This window comes from Vulpes lagopus, chromosome 10, assembly GCF_018345385.1.
Source record: "Vulpes lagopus strain Blue_001 chromosome 10, ASM1834538v1, whole genome shotgun sequence".
Classification (NCBI taxonomy): Eukaryota; Metazoa; Chordata; class Mammalia; order Carnivora; family Canidae; genus Vulpes; species Vulpes lagopus.
In genome coordinates this window covers 10,457,663-10,485,290 of record NC_054833.1, presented here as the reverse complement: position 1 = coordinate 10,485,290, position 27,628 = coordinate 10,457,663, and the positions used below count along the sequence as shown (strand labels likewise).

The 27,628-nt window shown below is 41.6% G+C and overlaps 1 protein-coding gene and 1 pseudogene across 5 annotated transcripts in view; both read right to left on the bottom strand.

Annotated features, from left to right (window-relative positions):
• ATXN1 (ataxin 1) overlaps positions 1-27,628 on the bottom strand; it is a 406,270-nt gene that overhangs the window by 230,908 nt on the left and 147,734 nt on the right. For all 5 annotated transcript variants that reach the window (XR_005990381.1, XM_041772102.1, XM_041772098.1 and 2 more), the window contains one exon: positions 15,821-15,949. The gene's annotated coding sequence lies outside the window, so the exon portion shown is untranslated. The remainder of the gene's footprint in view (positions 1-15,820; positions 15,950-27,628) is intronic.
• LOC121500414 lies at positions 3,713-8,129 on the bottom strand (annotated as a pseudogene).

Here is a 27,628-nt window from a genome sequence, read left to right as displayed (position 1 = left end):
CAGAGTCCTGACACACTGACTCAGTGGGCTCCTGATTTTCCTAGGACAGAGGTGTGGTGTCCTGCAAATCACTGCGTATTCAACCAGGTATGTCCCCTGGGTGTGGCTGGGATGGAGGTAAAGGCTGACATCAGGCTTTATCAGGCAGAGGCTGGTTAGTGTTCTATAGACCAGAGTCCTTGTCCCCATGGGCATAAAAGTGGGCACATCCCATCTTCCCAGCTGTTAGGTATGTCCGTGTGACTAAATCTGGCCAAGGGCACATGAAAGATTGATGCACGCCTCTCCCATTAGTAAGTCTCCAGTGAGATCTTTTACTCTCTCTCTCTTTTCCCCCCAACTGCTGGCCAAACTGCTGTAGAGGAAACTCCAGGTCTCCTAGGGACCTCACGAATGGCTGAGCCATGAAATGGAAGGACTCTCGGTCTGGGCATCTCCACATGTGGATACCTCCAACCCCAACTGAGATTCCTGAAAGTTAACTCTAATGGGGGGGGGGGTACGGGGTTCTTAAAGCACCATCCTTGTTTTCTGTGCCTCCTCCTCTTTGTTGCATCTCAGAAGGTCCTTTATGTTCACCTACCCTGAATAATCCACGAGGTTGGTTTGCCTCTTAAAATGAATGGCCCCACACTGCTGAGATTTTATGATGCTTCTAATTTTTCCACTTCCTTCACTGTGGTCAATATATTTGACACTAAAAGGCCCCCTTATTCCTTTTAATCTACTTGGGGGAATTGGGTAAGTATACTCATTACATCATTAATCTTACTCTCGGTGGCCATCTCAGGGCCTCATCCACAGCATCAAGTGTAGGGCCATTCATCAGTCATTCTTCTCCTTCTTGAGAAGTCTTTTTTCCTATTATTTTGCAGATTTCACAATGAGGTTAGAGTCACAAAAGTATGTGCACTGGATAAGAAAACTAGGATTCTATGATTGTTATGACAAATTTCACAGAAGTAACATCACGTGAACGTTGTTAAAAGAATTTGCTCACTTCATTCTTATTCATTCAGTATACTTCTAATGGCGAAGAGAAGAAGAGAAGATGATGGTGAAGAAGGGAAGGAGTCTGTAACCATGCCCACCTCTTACTCTGTAAGTATCCCCCTTATTACGTTTTTGAATGTTACAAGGTACGGTACAAATTCTAAATTAAGACAGAACTTAGATCTTGCTCATTCCTAAAACTTGGCTTTCTATCCTTGCTTCTTCCACGGCAGTTTTCCGGCACTCTCCCACCCTCATCCCTTTGTTGCATTTCTGAAAGGTCCACTAGGTTAAATGACCATTCACTTCCTATGTGGCATCCTAAAAAATAAAAGAATTAACCTGTAGAGGGTAGAGGGGCACCTGAGTGACTTAGTTGGTTAAGCCTTGGAGTCTCAGTCTCAGCTCAGGTCATGATCGAGCCCTGCATTGGGCTCCACGCTGGGCACAGAGCCTGCTTAAGATCCTCTCTCCCTCTGCCCCATCCCTCCCTACTCATTCTCTCTCTATCTATCGCTCTCTCTAAAAAAGAAAGAGAGAGAATTAACCTGTATAATACATTTGTATGAACTCTATGACAAAGAATCGCTGATAGGTTTCTCAGTCTCTATGGGGCTCTGCTGAAGTTTCCAAAGCAGGGATTCTGCTTGCCTTCACCTTGCAACTTTTTGAAAATAAGTCCAAAATGTTTTCCCGAAGTTCAACATATGACTCCCACTTCCACCACCAAAAGAAGAGTGGACACCCGCTGTAGGAAATGTGCTCTACTCAAACCCATCGGGCACTCTGGGAGGGCACTCTGATATGGGCTGACCGGCATATATAGCTTTGTGGAAAGAACCTTTGGACAATGTTTATATGGAACCTTTATACAGAACCATTGACTATAATTACAATTTAGAACTCTGTTCCCTAAGAACAAGACCGAAGACCATACAAAGACCATAAAAAGATTCTTTATCCTCCTACTTTGAACATATGTGCTTCCATAGAGGCCCATAGAGGGGACCTTGTGGTCACTTCATAGAGCGCCACTGATAATGTCCACGCTGCAATGCCAATGTCATTTCCTTTTACATTCTACACAAAACATCTATTTGTATTATGAAACACACTGCCATTTTAGACCAGGTTTTAAATACACCGTAGGCACTTCATATTTCATGGAGAGTTCTCATCGTTAAGAAGAGATTTGGAACTTAAGTTTACAGGTTGCAAAGGTGACACAAAATGCTTCATTCTGGACTAGAATCAGCACCACCCCAATTTCACACTTGTAAGAATACCAAGTAATTTCCATTTACAGTTAACCATGAAAGAGGTTAACTTGCTCTTCAGTTTCCTATTCTCAACAAAATGTCTATTTATTATCTATTTTTGTCTAAGCATTGATTGATATCAAAAAAGGGGGTAAGAACTCAGTTTTTAAGAAACATAACTTAAAATGTTGATTGTAAGAGGAATGGAAATCTTCAGAGAATTTCAAAGACCTTTAAACCACAAATCCAATTACCACCAGCCACAATCAAATGCGTATGTCCAAGTATGTACAAAGTGAATACACCCACTCTTCTGCCCCTACCTTGCCGGTAATCAAGCCCCAAGACTAATTCTGACTGTGTGGGATCACAGCTCATAAATGCTGATGAGGAGGCTACCAGCTTGTTGCAGAGATAAACACACACACACACACACACACACACACATCCCTTTATAGAGGTCTAAGTAGAAAATTATGAAATAAATGATGAACACAAAGGAATAAAGGATACAGAAACCCTTTGCTAAGTAGCAGAGAGAAGGGACAAGCTACAGAAAAGAAGAGCACAGCCACATTTGTCCAGAAGAACATTAACGGAAGGTCTGCTCAGTGGGCCCCACTGTATAAAACAAGTTCAAAAGACATAGTGCCTAAAGATTGGGAGCTCAAAACTTCAGCACACGAACCTCTTTTTCTATTTCTTCTATAAAGTTCCTTGTGTTTTTATGGTATTTTAACTTTTGTGTTTGGAGCTGTTGGGATCCAGAGATCTCGATCTTGGCAGAATTATGATTTAATAGGTTTTTTTGGTGAGTAGACTCTGAACAGTAGGCTAGACATCTTTATTAAGCATAGAGAAACGCCAACTTGAAAAAAATATCCTAACACTGCTCATGGCTGCTGTTAGGAAGAGATAAACCCCCTCAATTCCCTTCCTTCTCTTTATTTGGAGGACAGGGACCACCCATGCCCCCCAGCAGGTGGGTCTGAGCTAGTCATCTATGAAGCCATTCAGTCCAGCTCAAGCCATGGGCTTTCCTGCCCATGTTTCATAGGCAGACAGTACAGTTACATGTTTCTTCATCCTCCTTCTTTGCCTAGACTACATAATTCCTCAGTGCAGGCACTCAAGTATCTGTTGAATGAATTATTTCAATTATGGACACCCGCATCACCCGTCTGTCCTGTGAGCTTGACCCAAGAACTGTCTTTGCCTCTTCCTTCTTCATGCCCTACAACCACCCATCACTAAGTTGTAGAAGTCTACCTCTTCAGATGCTTTTAGATATGCTGGTGCTTCTTTTTCTGACTCCCCACCTCAGGCCTCTCATGACCTTAGCTTCTCATGGCCTCTTGAAAGAACAGGTCTGTTGCTGTTTACTTTTTATTTCATTATCATAAATTTAACTCTGTAATCCAGCTAGAGTTGAAGGGGAGTGAGGGAAATATGGATCCATAGAACTGCAGTGAGAACACAAAGATTATAGGACATTTTGAGCAGAGAGCGGGGGGTGATGGGATGCTCTCCTGAGCTACAGAAGGAATGGTTGGGTAGTTAAGATAAAATGCAAATTTGTTAGATTTGTCCACAGTCAGCAATGATGATCTTTTGCTGGTCTTGCCATTCCTGGACCCAAAGAGCACCACAGCTTCCACAATATTCACACCCTCTCTCACCTTGCCAAAGACCACACGCTTTCCATCCAACCACTCAGGCTTGGCAGTACAGATGAAAAACCTGGAACCATTTGTCTTGGGTCCAGCATTTAACATGGACAAGATGCCAGGACCCGTGTGCTTCAGGATGAAATTCTCATCAGCAGCTTTCACCCCACAGATGGACCGGCTGCCACTGCCATTATGGCAAGTGAAGTCACCACCCCTGGCACAGAAATCCCAGAATAATCCTGTGAAAGCAGGAACCTTTATAACCGAATCCTTTCTCCCCAGTGCTCAGGGCAGGAAAATTCTCTGCTGTCTCTGGAACTCTGTCTGCCAACAGCTCCAAGGAGATGCAGCCCAAGGGCTCACTGTCCACTGCAATGTGGGGAAACAGTGGGACTGGCCATTGCTGGGTGGCGTCTTTGAGGCCCCATGACCTATTTCTAACTCCTAACTCACCTGCCCCCATTTTCCCAAGTCCCAGCCACCTGGATATCCTTTCACCGATTTTACATATGTGCCATCATCTCACTGTGTCACTTCCTTGAGCAAGAATTTGTAATTGTGTCAACTGCCCCATGAATTGCAAACTCCAATGCCACATTTTAATGGTCCTCTACTCTGTGCTCCCCACAGGGGCCCAGCTTCCTTTCATACTGATCTTCAGCAGCAATGCACACATCCCTTGGCCAGCCTCTCCACCTATCCCATGCAGGTCATCTGCCCCACCCCCACCCCCTTGAGCCTTCATTGCTGCTGTCCTTGCTTCTAGATCCATCCCTGTTTTGCTTTTTATTTTTAAGATTTATTTTTATTTATTTGAGAGAGAGCGTGTGCACATGCGGGGGGGGGGATGCGGAGAGGGAGAGAGAATCTCAAACAGACTCCCTGCTGAGCACAGAGTCCAACGTGGGGCTTGGTCTCACGACCCTGAGATCATGACCTGAGCCAAAGAAATCAGGAGTTGGATGCTCAACTGAGTGAGCACCCCAGGCACTCCCAGACCAACCCCTGTTTGTCCCACCTATCATCTTTATATCTCCTTTCAAGGTACTTCTCCTATGAAACTCATCCTTACATCTACACAGCCCCAGTCATCCTCCTTTCCTCTCAACACTCACTGACTCACACTTGCTCCCCTGCGCACTGCAAATTCTCGGTCATATTCTGTCATATATTGCTCCATAAATGCCTCCTGGGGATTGGTATTATGTCCTCAGCTAGATTTTCATAATTTTAGATTTACAGACTGTTGCAAAAATAGTACTGGGTTGCCTTGTCCCAGCACCCGGCTTTCCTTTATGTTCAAGTCTTACATAATCATGGGACAATGATCAAAACTAGAAAGTTAAGCTTGGCCAACACTACCAACAAAATCGTGGAATTTATTAGGATTTCACCAGTTTTTCCACATGTCCTTTTTCTGCTCAGGAAGCCAATCTAGGTTTTCACAAGACATGAACACATTCTGTCCCTTTAGTCTCCTCCAATGTGTGCAGTACCTCTATCCTTCCTTATCTTTAAGACCATGACACTTTCGAAGAGAACTTGTCAGTTGGCTGTTTTCTAGAATGTTCGTCAACTTGGGTTGGCTATTTTCTCTTGATGAGAGTGGGATTACACATGAGTGGGAAGAAGAGCACAGCAACAGTGCCTCCTTCTCAGCATTTCCTATGAAGGGCCACACAATGTCAATATGTATTAATGCTAAAACTTGATCAGTCAAGGCGAGTCTGCAAGTCTATCGGGATTATCCAGATAGACTTACATATTTCTTTTTGTAATTACTAAATATTTTAGGGGTAGATACTTTAAAATTCCACAAATATCCTGTTTCTACCTAATCTTTTGCCCACCAATTCTAGCATTCACCGGAGGAACCTTCTTGTGGTATCCACCACTATGGGTTCTAAATGATGCCTCACCACTATGGGTTCTAAATGATGCCTCTCATTTATTTATTTATTGGAATTCTTCCATAAGGAGAATTCTTTTGCCCTACTTATTCAATTATTTATGTACTTTGGACTCACGGAGATTTATTTTATTCTTTGGTATCTAATCCACTATTTTTTCATCACACAAGCTGTTCTAACCTCCAGCTAGATTTTATGCTGTGTCAGAGTTGAGATGACCGCGTCTTATACATTTTCCCACATGTCTAAGACAATGACAGGGACACAGTAGGTGTCTGATTCATTCATTGATTGATTGACTAACTCGTCATTTGATAAATAATGTTCAAGGCCTTGTTAGGTGCCAGAGTTACTACAACAAATAAAACAATTCCTTCCTTCAAGGGGGTTTGCAGTCTAGTTAACAGAGACTCATGTGTGTATCTACAAGTCCTTGATAAAAGTATTTGGAAGAGTAGAGCGATAGCTCAAAGGGAATACAGTAAATTCTACCTGGAAAAAAGGAGAGTAGGGTGATAGGCAGAAGAAATTTTCTTAAGAAAAACAGTGGCCTATGCCCTTTTTACTCCATTGTTCTATAAAATAATAAAAATAAGTGGGCATATAAAATATCTAGAGACAAATACTATAACACAGTTAACAGGTAGAGCCTGCCTCTGCATCTTCTAAACTAATTCTTAAAATCAAACCTCAACGGCACACTTTTTAGGAAGATTTAATGTAGTAAACACAGACTCTTTATATAGTGACTATATGCTTTAGGAAGAAAATTGGAAAGAGCTAAGGTAAAAAAAATCTAAGGAGCCATTTGTCTTAATCCAGTTTCCAAATCCAATTTCATAGTTTTTATGTCTTCACAGGGAATAATGAAGAGCAAATAAGAAGCATCATCAATCAAAGATGGACTCCCCAAGTTTCTGTACCTAATTCAATTTTCTTGTACTGCTCCTACTGTATTTTCCGAACAAAGCTGTTCTTTTCTGCATGTGATAGTTCAGACCTGCAAATATCCTCAGGAATAACAAACAAACAGGGCACATTTTCTGTCACAATTTACACTCTCTAACATTCTTTATCCAAAGCATTTTGAACTCCAAGCAAGCAGAGACACATCTAAAATACAAAAATACCCTGCCATATTGCAAGAGCTGCACACAATAGAGATTTTGTATTTTTAGACAGTCCTTGACACTTAAACCTGTTAATATTTAACTCCTACTATTGTTCTAAATGATGAATAAGCAAATGCTCTCCTGCACACCCAATGTTACATCATGCACTTTGGTTGCAACAGTAAATGCTGCAGAGAGGAATTTTACTTTCCCGGTTTCCTATCACTCTTTCTAATTATTGTCAGTGTGTCCTTTCCATGTTAGGGTGTACACAACAGATGCACATATGTGTTGCGTCTGTGGCTAGCCCCACAAATGCCCACATATTCACGGTGTGCACACAAATATGCCCATATGCATGCAGATTCGTCCCCATGTTCATATCCACTTAGAAATCTAGCTTGCTGCACTGCCTGATGGGTCTGTGGATACACACGCAAACAGCATGCAATCCAGTGGATTTCCTTTTGTTACCTTTGGTAGGAGATTAAGATAGAAAGCTTTAAAAAAAAAATCCAAGAAGACACTTCATGGCATCTGTGATTAGGAGACAGAAGCCAATGAGACACATGGGCTGCCGCATAAGGGGAAGTTCAGCGCGCCAGCCCACACTTTTTTTGTGAGGATTTACTAGATTTACTTCACCTTGCCTACTTGAAGACTTCATCCTTCAGCATCCTACTTATCTTCCTCTTGTTCCTAACCCACAGACTCTATCTTGTCTCTACCAAGACCTCCCGAAAGGAGGATTATTAAATGAAACAAGAGAGCATTCTGTTTTGTTAGAGTTATTCAGCACTTACTCAGAGAAAAAAAATTATATTATAAATTATATTATTACATATAATATAAATCATATTATAAAATGATGTGGTGTATAGCTCAATAGAGAGTAGACAATTCTGTTACAGAACCCACTGGGAAATTTTTGGAAAAAATCCCATACAAACAGAAGAATTTCTGGGCCAGAAAAATGAGGAGCAGAAAAAAAAATAATTCATGAATATTTTAAAATTTTTTCACAGATTTTTCCTGTCCGTGACTGATTCTCCATGGGTATGATCACAGGTGATCACTGCCCCTGACACGTTCCCACACAGTAAGCACGGTGCATATTGACAGAAATAGCAGGGAGTGGATATCAGAGTTCATGGAACATTGTTTATGCAGTACCTCACTTGATTTTTTTTTAAAAAAGATTTTCTTTATTTATTTGAGAGAGAGCGAACACATAAGTGGTAGTAGGGGTAGAGAGAGAAGCAGACAAGCAGGGGGCCTGACATGGGGCTTGATCCCAGGATGCTGAGATCATGATCTGAGCCGAAGGCAGATGCTTAACCAAATGAGCTACTCAGGTGCCCCTCACTTGATCCTGACAACACTCTGTTAGATACAATTATCTCCATTTCGTAGATTACAGAAAAAAAAATCCCTCACATTTTAAGTGATTTGTCTGTGGTCACAGAGTCAATAAGTTGCACAACTGAAACTCCATATCAGAATTTCTGATACCAAATATAATTTTTTCCATAACATGAATTTTATTTAATTTTGAATTCATTCATTCCATTGAATTGATTCATTCATTGAATGAATTCTTGAATTCATTCATTCCATTTTTATGGTGGTAGGCTATATAAGCTCTGCTTATTGCCTAAAGACTGTATATGCCTCTAAATGAAACTAACCCTTTAAGCCCTACATTTCTTTTTAAAGTTCTCTCTTTTCTGGTTAAACTAAAATGCCCACATTCCTTAGCACCTGCTTCCTTTTTCCCCAAAACCTCCCTTTTGAGAGATCTGATGTCCTATTATCGAATGATATGATTATGTTTATTGACAAATCTTTGCTTTTTTAAAGATATTATTTATTTATTCGTGAGAGACAGAGAGAGAGAAAGAGAGGCAGAGACACAGGTAGAAGGAGAAGCAGACTCCATGCAGGGAGCCCATGTGGGACTCGATCCCAGGATCCCGGAATCACGCCCTGAGCTGAAGGCAGATGCTCAACTGCTGAGCCACCCAGGCATCTCAAATCTTTGCTTTTTAAAAATTATTATTCTTGCACACATTGCTCAGTAGTTTTTAATTTTAACCACTGCTACTTCCATGTTCTTTAAATATTTATTATTTACTTCAGAGAGAGAGAGAGAGAGAGAGATCATGAGCGGGAGGGGCAGAGGGAGAGGGAGAGAGGATGTCAAGCGGACTCCATGCTAAACAGGGAGCCTGACGTGGGGCTTGACCCCATGACCCTGAGATCATGACCTGAGCTGAAACCAAGAGTCAGGATGCTTCACCCACTGATCCACCCAGGCGCCGTTCTTATCCTAATAGCTATCACGGTGGTTACTTCCAGTCCAGAAAAATCTGAAGAGTTCTTTATTTTTATTCAACCGCATTTCTCTAGCATGCACATTTCTTGAATTTTCCTTTCTGGTCACTGTTATTACGAAGACCCTTGAATCAAGCAGAAGGGCTGTCGGCTTTTCCTGAGCCATTCAAAAGGTGCTTTGGACGGAACCACTTCTCTGCAGAGTACATTCCGATGTCATAAATACTGAACATGATAGAATCCTACGCGGGAGGCAAAAGGAAAAAGTAGCTCTAAACAGACAGATCTATTTATGTGCCAACACAGCCTGATAATTAGACCACTAGGAAAAAGAGAGAGAGAGAGAGAGACTATCCCCAGATGACAGCTTAATGGGACATTGGGCGAGACCCCTCTTCGGCACGTGTGTAGGGGATGCTTCACTGTGGTCAGCCTAGAGCTTCTGGAACGGCAGTCCACACTCTCAACCGCAGGGATGATCAGACTCCGGGCATACCACCCCTCCCTTCCTGCCGCCCAACTCCGCTTTCCTGCTGTTTTAATTGGATTATTTTGGAATCTGCTATTTCTGTCTCGCTCCTTTCCCCAAACTGTCATATAAGTACTGCAGCTTGACTATTACTCAGCTGCCAAATTTCACTCCAGAGACGGCTGTATTTCAGTGGCAAGTGAAGTGATATTCCCTCTGCGCCATCTGAACACTAGCTTAAGGGGTTAAGCATCTGGAGAGGGGTGGGGGGAAGCCTTTACGCAGGAAACGAGTGTTTTTGTTTTATCCTGTCTTATCATCATTACTGGAGGAGCCGGTCATCAGCTCCACCTGAGCATGAAGGGGGGAACGTAGCAGGAAACACTTGACACATACACTCAAATGCACCAAGAGAGGACATAAAAGCCAACTAGGGCTTTTCCCGGGTTCCTTTCTACAGGGACTACAAAGCCTTACAACATCTAGAATGTAAGATGATGATCATTTTGAGAAGGGCGGAAGCCTCAGAGAATAATAACCCATTCATGTTTCATACATAAAACTTGGAGGCACAGAGTAAGCGGGTACTTTGTTCCAAGCCCCCCTGATCCCCAGGCCGAGGGCTTTCCTCCTGAACTAAGGTTCAGCCATAGACACGCTCAGAGGATCACGTCTCTGCCCGTGGGACCAAAGACAGCCCCAGCTTCTAAAGCATGTGATACAGCATTAAATTTCTCGTTCTGTTTGGTTAACGTTCATCTGTGTTAGATACTCAGGATTTAAAGTTGATCTCTACGAGCAAGAAACCAGAGTGTAAATAGAGGGAGAAGCAGAGTAGAAATAGTAGCAGTAAACAGTGTCGGGCCAGGGAATGTGTAAGGGTTTAAATGCATATAATCCTCGCAGTGACCTGCTGTGCTCACTTGAAAGAACAAAAGAGAGATAGAGAAGACAGGATCTTTCCGAAAAGAAAAGTGCAAGGACCAAATATAACTACCAGGCCCTAGAAACTACCTTCCCAAATTTTACTAAAACATTTAATGAAAACCTAAATTGGAGGGGGTCTTGAGTTAGGGAGGCACAGAGTCTAAATGACCTTCATGTCATTTCCCTTCCACCGCCAAATACTCCGTCAGAAGCTGTGATTTCTAACATTCTACAATTTAGAAAACATAGCTAAATGCTTCATCTCATCTGATAAACTCTAAGAGGGGGAAAAAAGCATTAATTTGGAAAGGATAGCAGGATAGCAAACCTCTCCTATCTCTCCTTCTCCTCATTGCTTACACTAGGACCAGTACAGTCTGCCAACATCAAAAAGAGCATCAGTGTAGCAGAGGACACAGAAGCAATTCAGCATTGCACCTTAGGGGTTCAAAAACAAAATGTCAGGCTTTACTGTCAACTATTTTCTCATGTGTTTTCCTCCATCAGGGGACACAAGAATCTACTTTATTTTACGAGGTAAAAGAACTATGTGAATGTCTGCACACCGACACACTAAATCACATGATTTGTACGGCTTTCAAAGAATAAACTGTTTTACATGGAAGTCTGGTAAATTATTTTAGAAACTCTAATATACTCCAAAATGGTTCTGAAAAGCTATGCCTACATCTAAAACACCATGTACTCTTGAGTCTTTGTCTCTATGTTTTTCATTTTGCCATGAAACACATCATTAAGTGTTTCAAAATAAATACCTTCCCCCAAACTGGCTATGAATTATGGAGGCTTTTTTTTTTTTTCAGGAACTAGAGTGGAAAACAGAAGAACATATCTATACTGAAAGGTAAGTTTTGAGGAGATCTCTATTTTAAATACCTAATGAATAACAATAGGGTTTTCTTTAGCACAGAAATGTGTGTTGCAATGCCCAGTATATGCACTTGTTGGATGGCTGGCTGGGTTGGGTTGGGCAGTGGGATAAGCAACTTAAACTGGACATGTCAAAGACAGAAAAAGCATTTAGGTAAAGTATGTGGTAGAGGTATGAGCCCCAGAAGGAAGCAGTTGACCAGAGAAATACAAAATAAAGAAAAAGGACCCCACCAATCCAAAGCCAGGAATGCAGCTTTACCAAACCCATGCTGAAAGCCAAAGAAGACAAAAGAAATCTTTGAGTGTATTTTATTATTTCATGAATAAATGGGAAGAAGGTAAGAAGAACCATAATCCCACAAACAAGCAGAGTGTGGAATGGCACCAAAAACTGGAGAGGCCAAGTTGTGACAACCAGAGAGACTACTTTGATCTGGAACTTATACCCATTTAAAGTTAACCAAGTGAAGTTAATTATGCTTGTGCACAAAAGGTAGACATAATTATATACTTAATCTCCCCCAGTAACATGAACGACAGTGGATAAAGTAAGAAAAGGGATGCAGTTAATAAAAATTAGGATAAGCTAAAGAGGTCCTGGTGAAACAATCACCCCCATTCTTCTTTGGGTGGCAGCTGAACAAAGAAAGTACCACCATCTACCGTGCGCCACCCACTCTTCTATCTAGCACGTTAATATTGTCCCAGACTACAACATATTCATTTCACAATTGCTTAAAATATAGCTTGCCAATAGCAGGTGCTATTTAGATCACCTATGTGGAGAAGAATAGCCGCCAGAATGTTACTGGCCTTGACCATGTGCCTCCAAGCAGAGTTCCACACTTGTCCTCTCTCTTCACTTTCTACTCCATTCCCAATCCCATCCTGCTATCAGTAAGCACAACCTCACCGCCAATCGCCAACTGTTCTCTGGTTCTTTCTGCCTTTCAGATCAATGGGTCTTTCTCCATTGGTATCTCATTTCAGATGCATTCTCTGCCTCCTTTTAAAATGGCCCAGAATGGGGCGCCTGGGTGGCTCCATGGTTAGCATCTGCCTTTGGCTCCAGGTATGATCCCGTGTTCCTGGGATCGAGTCCAGCCTAGGGTTCCCTGCAGGGAGCCTGCTTCTCCCTCTGCCTATGTCTCTGCCTCTCTCTCTGTGTCTCTCATGAATAAATAAAATCTTAAAACAACAACAAAGAAGGCCCCAGAGTCCAGCTTCATGTTCCTCCAAACTAAGTCATGATGCTCTCAACTGTATCTCCCTTTGAAATGTGAACTCCATTAGGGCAGGTCTTGTTCCATTCCAAATCTCTAATGCCAGAACCGTACTAGTACATAGTAGCCCCCAAAAGAGGTATTTGCTGAATGAATAAATGGGTAATACAGGGCTGAATGGAGTTAGAATTTAAAGGCATGGTCTCAGCTTCTTACGATTCAAAAGCCATGCTTTCCCTTTGAACCAGCAGAGTCCCAATCACCCCACAGGCCCCGCGGGACTCTATGAATTGACTTTTCAACAGTGGTTTTGGCCTAGTCTTACAGACAGGTTTCCTACATGATTGCAAAACTGGTTTGCTTATGGAGACAATCAAAACGTGCTGGACCACAGGTGTGAGGCCACAGCAAAGTTACATATGGTTAAATATTCCCCCACTCTTCTGCCTCCCTAGAGACACTCATTCTGGTAAGCCCTGGATAATCAACACGTCTGCATTTCTGCACACCAGCCAGTGATTTGCAGCAAGAGAACTGTTTCTTCCTCTCTGTTTGAGTTCCTATTGATTCTGTAGTTTAGGAGGAGTCCAAGTGCTATCCAAATACCAAATGTTCCATATGGTACTGTTATTACCGTTCTCACTACCATGACGTCCAGCCTTCCTACCTACACTCGTGAGGTGCCTCACTGGAGTCTGGCAGGACATTATGAACTCTTTTCCTGACCTCTATTTGCCAACACATTTGCCTTCCTCTCTCCCTTTATGAACTTACTAATTTTATCAAAATAACACATGCATGTGTATAAATATGAGTTTCATTTTCTTACTCGCTCTTCCAATCATGTATAGGGGAATAATTTATGAGCCACTACAGAGGAATTCTTAAGCTAAACTGTCTTAATTAGGAATTCAGATGTTTTTCCTTTTATTGAAAAATATAGAGCTGTTCAAATTAGACTGTAAATGTGGGCCAAACAAATGCGTGGCAACAGACACAAGGGTTGCAGAGTAGCCAGTGAAAGGCATTAGCCGAAGCCTGTCAAGTTGCCTTGTGTTTGTCTCCTTGGATGCCAAATAATCCTTTGCCTCTTTTGCCTTCTATTTTTCAACTGTCTGATGTAGCTAAAGGATTGGGAACCTCACAATCCTACAGGTTTCCCTTCTGTGTTTATGTGGGATGAAGCATATGTTTCCTAAGAGCTGGGGGGTGGGGGTCTCTCACTCTACCTTCTCATTCATTTAATTAGGGGAAGGAGGCTTATTTATAATGGGGGAAGAGATGAGGCTGGTAGCTCATGCACAGAGCCAGACAGAGACTCTCCATGTGCAGCTCAAAGAGGCCAGCAAGCTTGCCTGACCTGAGGTGCCCACTGGAGCACAGGAGCAAGGCAACCTGCGCTCACATAGTGACAGATGTCACGGCTCTGTGGTGAGCGGGTCTCTCTGACTTGCAGGACTGCAATGACTTCATTAATTCAAACTAACGCCATTCAGAAATATATTACATTTTGGGGAGATACCAGAGGAGCATGAAAAGAAATTGGGAAAAGAAAAAATAATTTTCAACATTTCATATATATTTTGTTGCAACAACACCCTATGAGATAGGTACCATTATTATCTAAATTTTATAATCTTAGACACTCAAGATGTAAAGTAACTTGCCCAACGTCACACCCCAAGAAAACAGCGAAGCTGGAATTTGAATCCAAGCAGTCCGGAGTCTGCAGTCTTGTCTACGGTGATCTACAGCCTCTGAATCATATGGAGCTACCATAATTATATCGAATCATGCTCCCAATGTCAGATGGGCACATATATGCATAGATATACACACACAGATATGCTTTAATTTCAGTATAATTTCAGATCCATGTTTAATGTGAGCCATCTATTAAATACTTTTATTCTTATTAAGAAATGAAAAACTGTGTTTTCCATTGCAAAGTATTGCTATCCAGTGATATCATGATTGTCTAAAAATACCTGGCTGAAAAAAGGGGGGAAAACCTAAAACTCCCTAGGACCCCTTCCCTTACTGATTTAAGTATTATTTTTCAAATGTCAAAAACTAGTAAGTTTTAAGCATGCTACTGTCTATCAGAAGAAAGCTCTTTAAAATAGTATGATTTATAAATTTACAAGTAAATCGCTCCCTGCAAAAAAATAACACATAGGATACCATTTCTTATAATCAATTGGCAGAACTCTGTTTTCAAAATTCCTCAGCACTGGCAAAACTGTATGGAGACAGGTACTTTCATATACTGTGCCTCTGGAAATATAAACTGGTATGACTTTATTGGAAAGTAATTTGGCAAGAGGAAGTATCAGAAAGTCTTAATCCTTGAAAACTTTTAAACTCTTCAATTTACAGGTAAGGGATAAGTATCCCAAGGAAATCACTAGTAATGGCAACTAATCTTAAGCTATAAGAAAATACTCATGGTAGCATAAAAGCCAAAAAATTAGAAAAACCTTAAATGGGGGGATCAATTAACATATTTTAGGATACGCATTCAATGCTCTACAAGAGGGGATCAATTAACATATTTTAGGATACGCATTCAATGCTCTACTACATATAATCATTAATAATCATGCTGTAGATATATACCTGCTGGTATGAAAAGAAGTTCATTATTACATTTTTAAGAGGAACAAAAAAGTGAGGTAATAGTATATAGTGTATTGTTTCCTACTACCATGTGATGGTAGTCTCTCTAGCTGAATTTCTGAATACCATCATTGGAATTATCTTTCTTATCAGTGCCTTATCATCCATCCTACTCAGTGATCTCAAAATAATTAGAAGCTATTTTCTTTCCCACAAAAAAATGCAAGGGTTCTATTTTTACAATACACGGAAAGAATAAATAGCTGGAGACTACGAACCTATAGATGTGTATTTATGTTGTGGGTCTGCGTGTGTGTGTGAGAATAGATACAGATACATCCCCATCACTACCTTGGGAATGTTACACTAAGTGAGAGTTATTTTTGGTTAAAGATTTTGGAGATATTTACCTGTACCATGTGCTTTCATCACAATGGAGAAACATAAGCAGTCAGTTCCTTCCCAGCGGATCTCTCCACACAGATTTTGCTTGAGTAGAAGGGGTGGCAGTAGAGAAACTCAATGTAAAATGCCTAGACCTGTAATTATAAAAACAATTTCCCACTGAGTTAGGCAGCTTTCTGTGCCCTTCATTCACATTAGCTGAAGTCACGGAAAAGAGAAACATACTTGCATAATCTCTTTCTCATAGGCACGAGCATGCACACACACACACACACACACACACACACACACACAATTCTTATGGCAGATGTCAAAACCTCAGCAAGCAGACCCATAGCAGGCCCTCATCTCCACAGTGAGTGGGGTTCTGGCCAGAGTTCATACCTCATCCCATCCTAACCTCAGGGATGTTACCATCAAGATGATGTCATCATCATCAAGATGATGTCGTTCTTTCCCATCCTTCCTAATGATGCCAAAACTTCAGAGAAATTTAAAAAAAAAGTTCTCCCCCAGAAAATGTCTGAAATATTAGTGAATATGATGGTCTCTGAAGACTCCTTCCAGCCACAGAGTTAAACAAATTCAGCACCTGTTTTTACCATAACAGCCTGGCTTCCAGTTTTGCAACTATACATGCCTCTCTGTTGATGACTCAGGTACAGCCCGGTATTGGGGATAAAATTCAAAGTTATCACTAACATTTACCAAACACTTACTACGTTCTTAGCTTTATGCACGTTACCCCCACTGTACTGCACTCTGCAAGGTAGCTAGCAATCATTATTATCTCTGCTATTGACAAGAAATCAGAGAGTTCGGATAGCTAGCAGATGTTAAAGCCAGGATTTAAGCCAATATTGCTCACAGAGGCCATGATGATAATTTTAGTACTGTACCATCTCTCCAAAATTGACCTTGCTATCAAAACGCCTGTATTCATTAAATATCAAATTGACATCATCTTATTTTTCCCCAGAATTTATATGTTATGTAGGTCTTAGCATTACTAACTCTTTTTGGATGTGGCTATCCTTTGATTTTAATTCTCAAGCTTGGGATGCCTGGGTGGCTCAGTGGTTGAGTGTCTGCCTTTGCCTCAGGTCGTGATCCCGGGATCCTGGGATGAAGTCCCACATCAGGCTTCCCACAGGGAGCCTGCTTCTCCCTCTGCCTATGCCTCTGCCTCTCTCATGAATAAATAAATAAAAAATATTAAAAAACACAATTCCCAAGCTAAATTGAACTCAACATGTTCCTATTTCAATCAAGAGTAAATTCATAGTTATTTCAGTCAATTAAAAATGCCAACTAATCCCAAATCCAGATGCCAAACCACAAAGGAAAAACCTAAAATCCAAGTCCTCTCTAAATGGTTACATTTTATTGGAAAGAAAACAGATTAACAAAATCTGAAGCCATATGTGAATCCCTAATTTAAGACGTGGAAGTCAAGAAAGGAATTTCTCTATATTGTAATATGTCTATGGTTTTAAAAAAATACTTAAACATATCTACCTATTTACAAATTCTATATAATACAGGTTTTAGAATCACTGCAACACAGAATAGGTGTAAGCATATCAAGGAACCAGTAAAGTTATTTATGGGTCACACACTAATTTCCCTTTTGGACATGTGTATATGTGTGTGTGTGTGTGTGTGTGTGTGTGTGCATTTATTTGCACTATTCTGGTTATATCTCTGTGTTGTAATGCATGCCACTTCCTTTGATTAGCATGCCTTTTTCTACTTGCCAACTAGAAAATGCCTATTCATTCCTCAAGGCCAACCTCAAACCTCAATTCCTTATAATATCCACTCCCCCCAATCTGGTGTTTTCTGGAAATCCAAGCAGTGGATCCTGCTCTCTCCTATTTTCCTAGCTCAGCAATGGGTGCCAACATCACCCTGACATCTTCCTCTCCCTAATGATGCCCCACACCCACCCAACCGGTCATGAGTTCTACCAACAGCACACCACCCTCTACCTCTCCCCTACACCACCCCCTGCTCTAGGCCTCCAACTAGCACAACTCATCCAGACTACTACAAGGACCTCCCAAATGGTCTCCCTGCTCCTACTCCTGTCGCCCTACAGTCCATTCTCATCCTGCCCATCCTCAGCTCCTACTTATGGTAATGCAATGGTTTTCCATCAAGCTAGGTTCTTAATGTGGCCTCCAGGGTCCAGTATGGTCCAGTCATTGTGCTCTTTTTTCCAGCCTGCACTCTAGCTTTTCCAGTTCACTTTTAATTCCTAAAAAACACTTTGCTCTCCTAGGCCTCAGGACCTTTGCATGTGATCTCCTCGTCATTAAGACTTCTCCCCAAATCACCCACCTTCTTCAAATGACATTGTATTCTTTTCTCCTTCAGATTTCATATCAGAGTCCTCTTCTCTCCGGGGGAGCCCATCCTGCTCTCCGGGGGGAGCCCATCCTGACCTCCATGGCCAGGTCACTACCTCCTACTCCATGCTTTGATGGAAGCACTTTCCCTTTTTATACTAGACACCTTTATAATTTTACCTTTTTTTTTTTTGCTAGATTCACTGATTAATGCTTATTTCTCCTACTAATTAGTAAGCTCCAGGAAAGCAAAACTGTGTATGTTCCTGTCCACCCTTTTAGCCTCAATATTCAACATATGCTTGGCACATGATAGACACTCTGTGGAAATCTGCTGAATGAATAAATGAGAAAAGGAAGGAGAGAAGGAAGGAAGACCATCCCTTATCATAATTTAATTAGCATTTGCTGAATTAATTTGTTGATAGCTTTTCAACACACAAAATATAAGGTCTGTATTCCCTTGGACAGCAGGTGAGGCTCCTTGAGATCTGCCCCCAGGGAGCTGTGTCACTGCTCTAGCTGCCCTGGATGCTCAGCATCTCTGAATCCCTGTGGCTTCCTTTTTTTTTTTTTTTTTTTTAAGATTTTATTTATTTATTCATGAGAGACAGAGAGAGGCAGAAATACCGGCAGAGGGAGAAGAAGCAGGCTCCTTGCAGGGAGCTTGTTGTGGGACTCGATCTCAGGACCCCGGGATCACTCCCTGAGCCGAAGGCAGATGCTCAACCCCTGAGCCACCCAGGCGCTCCTTCCTGTGGCTTCCTGATCTGACCAACCCTGCCTCGCCTGCCCTTGCTTATGTCCACCCGCTAGTCTACTCTGTCTCCTCTACACATCATCTTTTCAAACTCCTTCCTCAAGTCTCAGAGATAGGACTCATTTCTGTAAAGACCTCTCTAATACTTCCTAGGAAGCTGGTGCCCTCTTTCCCCATTTTTCTACAACATCCAGTACTTTCCCTATTAAAGCAATTATCATGTTTTCTTGTACTTTTATCTTACATTTTGTCTTAAATGTGAGTCCCTTAAAGGCAAAGGACTGTACTATCTCCAGAGTTTAGCACAGCAGCCTATAACACATAGTCTACAATTCAATATTTGTTCAATGAACAAAAGAACATATATATACATGTATATACACACGCATATACACATGTGTACTTGCATTTATAGACACACATATCTATTATACACATAAATTTCATATGTTCAAAGTTTCAGTTGAATATTTAAGTGTTATTAACATAGTATATTTTAATTATTATTATTTAATTATATATAATGGTTATAAATCCATCTGTAAAGTGGGCATAAGAACACCTCCTTTAACTGTGCACTTGAGGAAATTAAATAATATAAGTAAAATGTTTAGCACAGAGCTCAGCATTTTAGAAGCACTGCATAAATATTAACTGCATATTCATTATCACTATCAACATTGTCATTAGGGCAACCGAGTTGAATTTATAATCCATGCTCCAAATTTAATAGTTTTATTGGCCAACGTTTTTTCCTATTAAAACATTAATTAGCATTACCCTCTCTGTTAAGCCATAAAAATGGCTGAAGTTTACATCTAGCAAACTAGGAATGAAGAAGAGTCTTACTATAGCTAAAGGACAAATTATTTCAGTAATCTGTCATATATGTGTAGAAGTACGAAAGCATCAACAGAAAAGAAGCATTTCTTTATAAAAATTATCTATAAAATCTAAATGATTGAAACAACAAATATTATCATTCCAATGCTGTAAACATTTAGCTGAGATAATTAGGAATGCTTACAATAAATTATTTCTTTCACTAAAACAACAAGATAGAAATGCATATTCATCCCTTTTAACCACTGGACAGAGTAATGTGACTTGATAAATATGTATCACATATTTGCCTTAATGAATATGCCATAAGATGCTTGAATTAACAGCACACACATTTCATGTGTCATCTATTAGATGCCATTCTGATTTTGAATTGCTGAAATTTAAGGAAATAGACTATGCAAGACGGAAAAACAGGCAAGGTAACTTTGCAACAGTTTTTTGAAAAAAAAAAAAATATCGTGAGAATGAACTGTTTACTACAATTGCTACCAGTACACGCTTGAGCAGAATGAACTGGTAATAATTTATCCTTTACAAAGCAAACTTATAAGTTGGCCCTTTACTGCTCTTTCTCTTGCATACTGGCCAAATGTGCATAATTAATACTAAAGTATTTTGTACACTGTAAAGTGCTGAAATATAACATACTAGCATCATTGCATTTTATGATTTCTATTCTCAGTTTACCTTTAGCTCTGTAACACATGAAAACAAGTCAGGGGGCCCTTGGGTGGCTCAGGGATTGAGCGTCTGCCTTTGGCTCAGGTCGTGATCCCAGGGTCCTGGGATCGAGTCCCATTATCAGGTTCCCTGCAGGGAGCCTGCTTCTCTCTCTGCCTATGTGTCTGCCTCTTTCTCACTCTGTCTCTCATGAATAAATAAACACATAAAATCTTTAATTAAAAAAGCAAGTCATATTTCTAATTGAGGTTCACCCATCTTCTGAAACGTACCAGAGTTACAGAGGGAAAATATAAAAATGCTTAATTCTTAACTTCTGTTTTACTGCTAGAGTATTAAACTAGTTTTAGAGTTATAATTCTATTCATCGGCCACAAGCACTGAGCACTTTAATATGGTGCAAACAGGTTGTTCTCTGGAACATAATTGAGACAGAAAGGTAGAACAAATTGAGCAAAAAAAAAAAAAAAAAAAGGTCTCAATTTACTCAGATCAGTGTTATCTGAATTTACTATTAATTTCATTCTTATGATGCTTGTGTTCGTGTCATAAAATCCTGTGAAATCTTAGGAACTTATGAGGCAAAATGCCTCCTTCCTTATGCTGGTGCACCACCAGTTGGGGATGTCCTTCTCACTCATTCAGATGTTACTCTTGCTTTAAGATTGAGCTCAGATATCACTTCCCCTGTGACATGTTCCCACACAGACCCTATCTGTCCTGCAATGTAATGCTCCCCTCTCTCGACTGGGAGCCCCCGAGAGTCACTGACCATCTCTCTGCATTTTCCCTAACAGCCTACACAGTTCCTGGCACATAAAATATTCTCAGTAGATACCGGCTCGATGCATCAATGAATACACCCACTTTGATACTCTCAACCCTGTGGCAAAAATGCCACTAATTGTGATCTAAAGTTAAAGGTTAAAGTAAAAAAAAAAAAAATTTTTTTTCCACTTTTTAGTGAAATGAAACTCTTAGCATTTTCACTTCCAGATGCATTGACATTACATAAATGATGTTGAGACTATTTTAGAAAACAGCCATGCTGCACATTTTCCTGTCTGAGAATTAGTCTGAAAAATACCACACTGCACAGGGGCCTCCGGGGGTTCTCATGACCCACGTTCAGTGGGGTATTGATTGCACACACTCATTTAATGGAAATCGAGAGTCAAGCTCCACCTCCGCAAACCAGATTGTCACACCTTTTTCTAGTTCAGCTGCTTAAGAATAAGCTGCTGATTCTCTGGAGACGGCTGTCCTCCCCTCGGGCCGGCAGGCACTTCAGGGATGATGCATCCCCGCAGCGGACAGCTCTGGTCCCCAAGCACACCACCAGCGCCCGCGTACATCTTCCACTTTTATTGTAATCCTTCCTCCCACATGGACCAGTTTCTCATATATCCGCTGTTAATTCCGCAAGACTGAACCTTTGAGCTGGTGACACTTTGCCTGGCTGTGTAACAGATGACATCATCACACACATGCCAAATCCTACCTCACTCGAAAGGCCATATTTTGCTCGGGAAAGAACAGTGGGCAGCAAAAGAGCAAGTTTCTCGTAATAACCTATCCAAGCTGACTGTCCACATTTGGAACCATTCGTCACTGTGGGGGGCAATAAATATGGATTTTCCAAGAGGTCACCAAGCCTTACTTGCTGGGTCCCCTTTCCTCCTTGCCCTGAGATTTTTCTAGGCATTCGCTGGAAGGGGAGAATCTTCCCTTCCATCTGTGTCTTCCATCTCATTCCACATAGGGAATGAGATAGAAGACAGCATCATCCTATACCCCTCGGCCACCCAAATGACCCCAGGGATTTCACTGCCAGACCGCACCTTCTTTTTTTTTTTTTTTTTAAGATTTTATTTATTTATTCCTGAGAGACACAGAGAGAGAGGCAGAGACACAGGCAGAGGGAGAAGCATGCTCCATGCAGGGAGCCCGATGTGGGACTCGATCCCGGGACTCCAGGATTATGACCTGAGCTGAAGGCAGCTGCTCAACCACTGAGCCACCCAGGTGTCCCCAGGCCACACCTTCCAACCACTCCTGTGTGATATCAAGACCTTTTTTTTTTTTTTTTTTTTTTTACTTATTTAATCATTTATTTAGGAAAAAGTTTACAAATTAGGATAAAGTACAAGTTAACCTAATCAATTCCAATTGCCCATTTTTAAAAATCTTATGGGAGCCATGAGAATAAGCCTCTGGTGGTCCTTCATTACTTCACACTGAATAATAGGCTCTGGCTAAGTTTAACCTCATATTACAAAAACTGCAAGCATATGGATGATTGCCTTTACAAAGTCCAGCACAAAAACCATGACCCAGACTGCCATCTCCAAAAGAGACTTAATATCTTGCTATATATATATGTATGTGTGTGAATACACACACACACACACACACACGGAAATACAGATTAAAAGCATTAAAACAATGGCATTTAAAAAATGTTAAGTGAAAACACTACTTTGAAATGGGTAGAATGTGGAAGTTATAAGAGAAAATTCTGGGTTACCTTATTGTACATTATCACCTTGAAAATACTTGTACTTTTAAAATGTAACAGATCACATGGGGACTATAGTTAACATTGCTCTATAATATATATGAAGGTGGTTAAGAGAGTAAAACTCTGAGGTCTCTTCACAGGTAAAAAAAAAAATATATATATCTTTTTCTTTCTTTAATTTTTAAAATTATATCATTAGGAGATGATGGATGTTAACTGAACTTATGGTGATCATCTCATGATTACATAAGTCAAACCATTATGCTATAACTTCTAAACTTATATAAGTGCTATATGTCAATTATATCTCATAAAAATGGGAAAAAAATTTCAACCAAAAGATATATATTTGTATTATGCACAATTTGAAACCTACAAAAGAATGCATGCAAATGTGTATATAATCTATGAAGCTGGGCAGCCTGGGTGGCCCAGCGGTTTAGTGCCGCCTTCAGCTCAGGGCGTGATCCTGGAGACACGGGATCGAGTCCCACGTCGGGCTCCCTGCATGGAGCCTGCTTCTCCCTCTGCCTGTGTCTCTGCCTCTCTCTCTCTGTCTCATGAATAAATAAATAAAATCTTAAAAAATATATCTATGAAGCATATAATCTATGAGCAACAACAAAATGCTCATGAATCTACCATTTTACTTAAGATATTACTAGTGTTGCCACTATTTCCCCAAGCTCGTCCCCTGCCACTTCTCCAGAGGTGACCACAACCTTGAATTTTGTATATATCATTCCATAAAATATACAATTTAATTTTGCATTCTATAAACCATTCTACCATATTGCATATAGTCTTCTGTGGCTATTTTTTTTCATACAAGGCTAGTTCTAATATTTAACTATGGTGTTGCAAATACCTGTACTTTATTCATTTTTACTCCTGTATAATATTCCCTTATTTGAATTTTTCAATATTCTGCTTCTGATAGATTTAAGAAGCTTTTAGTTTCTAGTGTTATTTTTATTTTTTTTTCCTATTAGAAACAATGCAAGTTTCCATTAGAAACAATACACAGGGGATCCCTGGGTGGCGCAGCAGCTTAGCGCGCCTGCCTTTGGCCCAGGGCGCGATCCTGGAGACCCGGGATCGAATTCCACGTCGGGCTCCCGGTGCATGGAGCCTGCTTCTCCCTCTGCCTATGTCTCTGCCTCTCTCTCTCTCTCTCTGTGTGTGACTATCATAAAAAAAAAAAAAAAGAAACAATACACAGAAGCCAAGTTTCTCTGGGGTACTGCCTACGAATGGACTAGCTGGATCACAAGGTACGTGAACACGCAGTCTTCCACAACACTGCTGAGCTGTTTGTAAAATGGCTCTGCCAATCTACACTCCTATCAGCAGTGCACATCATCAAGAAGGAGATCTATTTAATCTAATGCTGGGTGTTTGTTTTTTTTTTTTTTGCATTATAGGCCCAAGTTATGAATATATTCAGAAAGAAATAAACATCTTAGACCTCACTAACTGTAACAAATGAGAGCTACTTCCTAGGATAGGTTTATTTCTCCACCTTCAAATGTGGCATTAACCAATAACTTAGACTGGATGAGGATAAATAATCTAAAGTTCCCCCTTGCTTTTTATTTCCCAATCGTTTAATTCTTAAGCATGGTGGCTGCTAAAGATGTCATAGAATGCTCTAGAATACGTTAGGTTCCAAAGACCCAAACTGCCCACCTGGAACATGCACGTAGGAACCTCAAATACACAAAACTATGGCAAATTGAGAGAATTCTTTATTTCCTTCAATATTAGAACAAATAACCAAAAGAGAGGAAGAAGAGCCTTATTAGCTTTTAGTTTAGAATAGCAAAATTTTTAAAACCTTTGTAATTAGATTTTGACAGGTGTTGGGTTAGAAGGAGAGTTTCTTCCCCCTCTAAAAAGACCGAGCTCAGAGCTTGAGGCTACTGACCTTTGGTCCTGGCTCAGAGCCTGAATGCCACACCCAGCCAGTTCTATGTCTTTCCCTCCTGGGAGCAACAGACCCAGCTGGGTCTGAGTGTAGAATAAGCAAATAAAGGGCATGAAGAGAAGCAAAAACAGACAATGAACAGAACCTCTTATTGCTGGAACAGACACAAGAGGCAGGACGACTCCAGAGCAGACACTGATGTGAATCATGAGGGGAACTAGTCTATTTTCTACAACTAACACGAACGGAGGTACATGAAACATAGTCAGCTTTTGGCAAATATTGTTATCAATAGTTTCGATTTTCTTCCCCACAGCATCCGTTATGGGTAGTAACCACTATATGATTTTTAAGTAATCCTGACCATGTTTCTGCATTCTTTCTCCATTCTGGTCTCTTTCTTACTAGTTAACCCCAACAAGCAAGGAAATGTCTGAGAGGCAGGCAGCATGGGGGAGAAGGAAAATCAGAGGCCTTCAACTATAAATGGAAGTCCCCGAAACATTAGATGTGATAAAAAGTAAAGCAAACAACCAGATGTTATTAGGGCCTGTCAAGTCACCTATTAGAGTGGTTCCTTTTTTTTTTTTTTTTTTGGCATCTACAGTGACGTCTTCTGCTTCTTATTATATTCTCTCACTGTTTAATTAAGTAGGGCCAAGGGGCCTTATATTAACCATACTGGTGGTGCCTTCACTTTCTAAGCCAGTAAGCTGGAGCCTAGCCAGGCAGCGTAAAAAAGAGCTAGCCTTTCCTTCCTGGTCAGGAAAGCTCTCTGACTCCCATTTATTTTCTGCTGAAAATGAACAAAGCAATCCTATTTTAGTATTTAGTATCTGGTGCTGGATGACCGCAAAGATGACGGGGTTAAAAAGATGTGTCAGCAACCTCAGGTGAAACTCCCAGATTATGAGATAACCTTCAACATGGGCAAGAATGTTAAAATTACATTGTATTTTTTCATTTTTCTTTTTAAGTCATCTCTACACCCAGTGTGGGGCTCCAAATTCACAACTCTGAGATCGAGTTGCACACTCTACTGATTGAGCCCCTCAGGGGCCCTTAAAAATCACATTTTAGGGACGCCTGGGTGGCTCAGTGGTTGAGCCTTTGGCGCAGGTCGAGATCCTGGGGTCCAGGGATCCAGCCCCACGTTGGGGCTGAGCCTGCTTCTCCCTCTACCTATGTCTCTGCATCTCTGTCTCTCATAAATAAACTAAATCTTAAAAAAAAAGATCACATTTTATTTATTTAAAGATCTTATTTATTTATTCATGAGAGACACAGAGAGAGAGAGGCAGAGGCACAGGCAGAGGGAGAAGCAGGCTCCATGCAGGGAGCCTGACGTAGGACTCGATCCCAGGACCCCAGGATCACACCCTGGGCGGAAGGCGGCGCTAAACCGCTGAGCCACCCACCCGGGCTGCCCTAAAGAAAAAAAAAACAAAAAACCAAAATCACATTTGTAAAGGATCCCTTGGTGACACCGTTATGTAAAGATGCTATGAAAACACAATCATTTCCCACAACTACAAAAAAACTCTGATTTAGAATGACTCTGTATTCCGATGTGATGTCACAACTGTGCCTGGCTTTTTATCTCACGACTAGAATACCTTTTCGGGAGAATTACTGCACGCTGTGGTTAAGTGCTTAATGACGGACTAATTAGTCCTCCTCCCAAGCCCTTAAACTCCGCAGGGAAATGAGGTCAGAGCCCACTTCCAAGCCTACAGCAGCAGGTGGAGGAGGTTGCCGCAGCGGCGCAGAGGAGCCCCTTTCCCGAGGGGAAGCCCGTAGGACGGAGGACCCACCTCCAGCAAGGGCTAGGCCCTTCGCAGCCAGGCACCGGGCACTAAAAAGCGAAACGTTTTTTTAAGAAAGGCTTGCAAAGGAGCTGTTCCAGGCAGCGGGACCACCCAGCCACGCGTTCCTCGAGGCTCCACCCCCCGGGCCTCGCGGCCACGCCCCCGCCCCCTGATTGGCTGCCCGCGCCGAGGGGGCGGGGCCTGGCCGCTGCGGCACCGCCTCGCCCCTCCCGCCCCCCGCGCGTCCCGGCGCCCGCGGGGGAGCCCGCCTGCCAGTGGCTCCGTCCAGCTCCCCTTTCTCCAACAGGCGGCGAGCAAATGAGAGGCTATGAACACCTCCGGTGGAAGGAGGCTCTGTAAGGGACCTTCGTCAGCAGCCAGTGTCTCGAGAGTGTAGCACGGATGTGCGCACCCCCTCCCCGCAGCCCTGCTGCGCGTGCAAGGACCGCACCTTCTGCTGTTCACAATTATGGCAGCAGGGCAGGAAAAGGTTTCCTCGGGAAGGAGGCCTCTCGTGTGTATCCCCTCATAAACATAAAACTATTCCCAACATAAGGGAAAGTATATTCCTAAATGCAGTGCTGCCAAACCCACTGTGAGAGACAGGGCTGGAAGTAAAACCTTTGCAATCCCGACCCTGGTTCAAGTTTTAGTAGGAAGCCAGGAAGGCACGCATCTCTGGCCAGCACAGCAGAGAGAAGCAGCTGAGTTCTCCACAGTGCTGGAAACAGAAGCAAGTAGGCCAGGATTAAGTAAAAGCAGTGGAGTCCATCCAGGGTGATGTTTGGAGGCACCACTCTGGATGGTGAGCACAGCTTGTCACACCTTGCAGGGGCTGGTTGCCAGTGTAGCATGGTCTTAAGACCACAGCCCTCCAACAACTCCCTGTTCCTGTACCTCTGTAATTAGAATCTTTCCT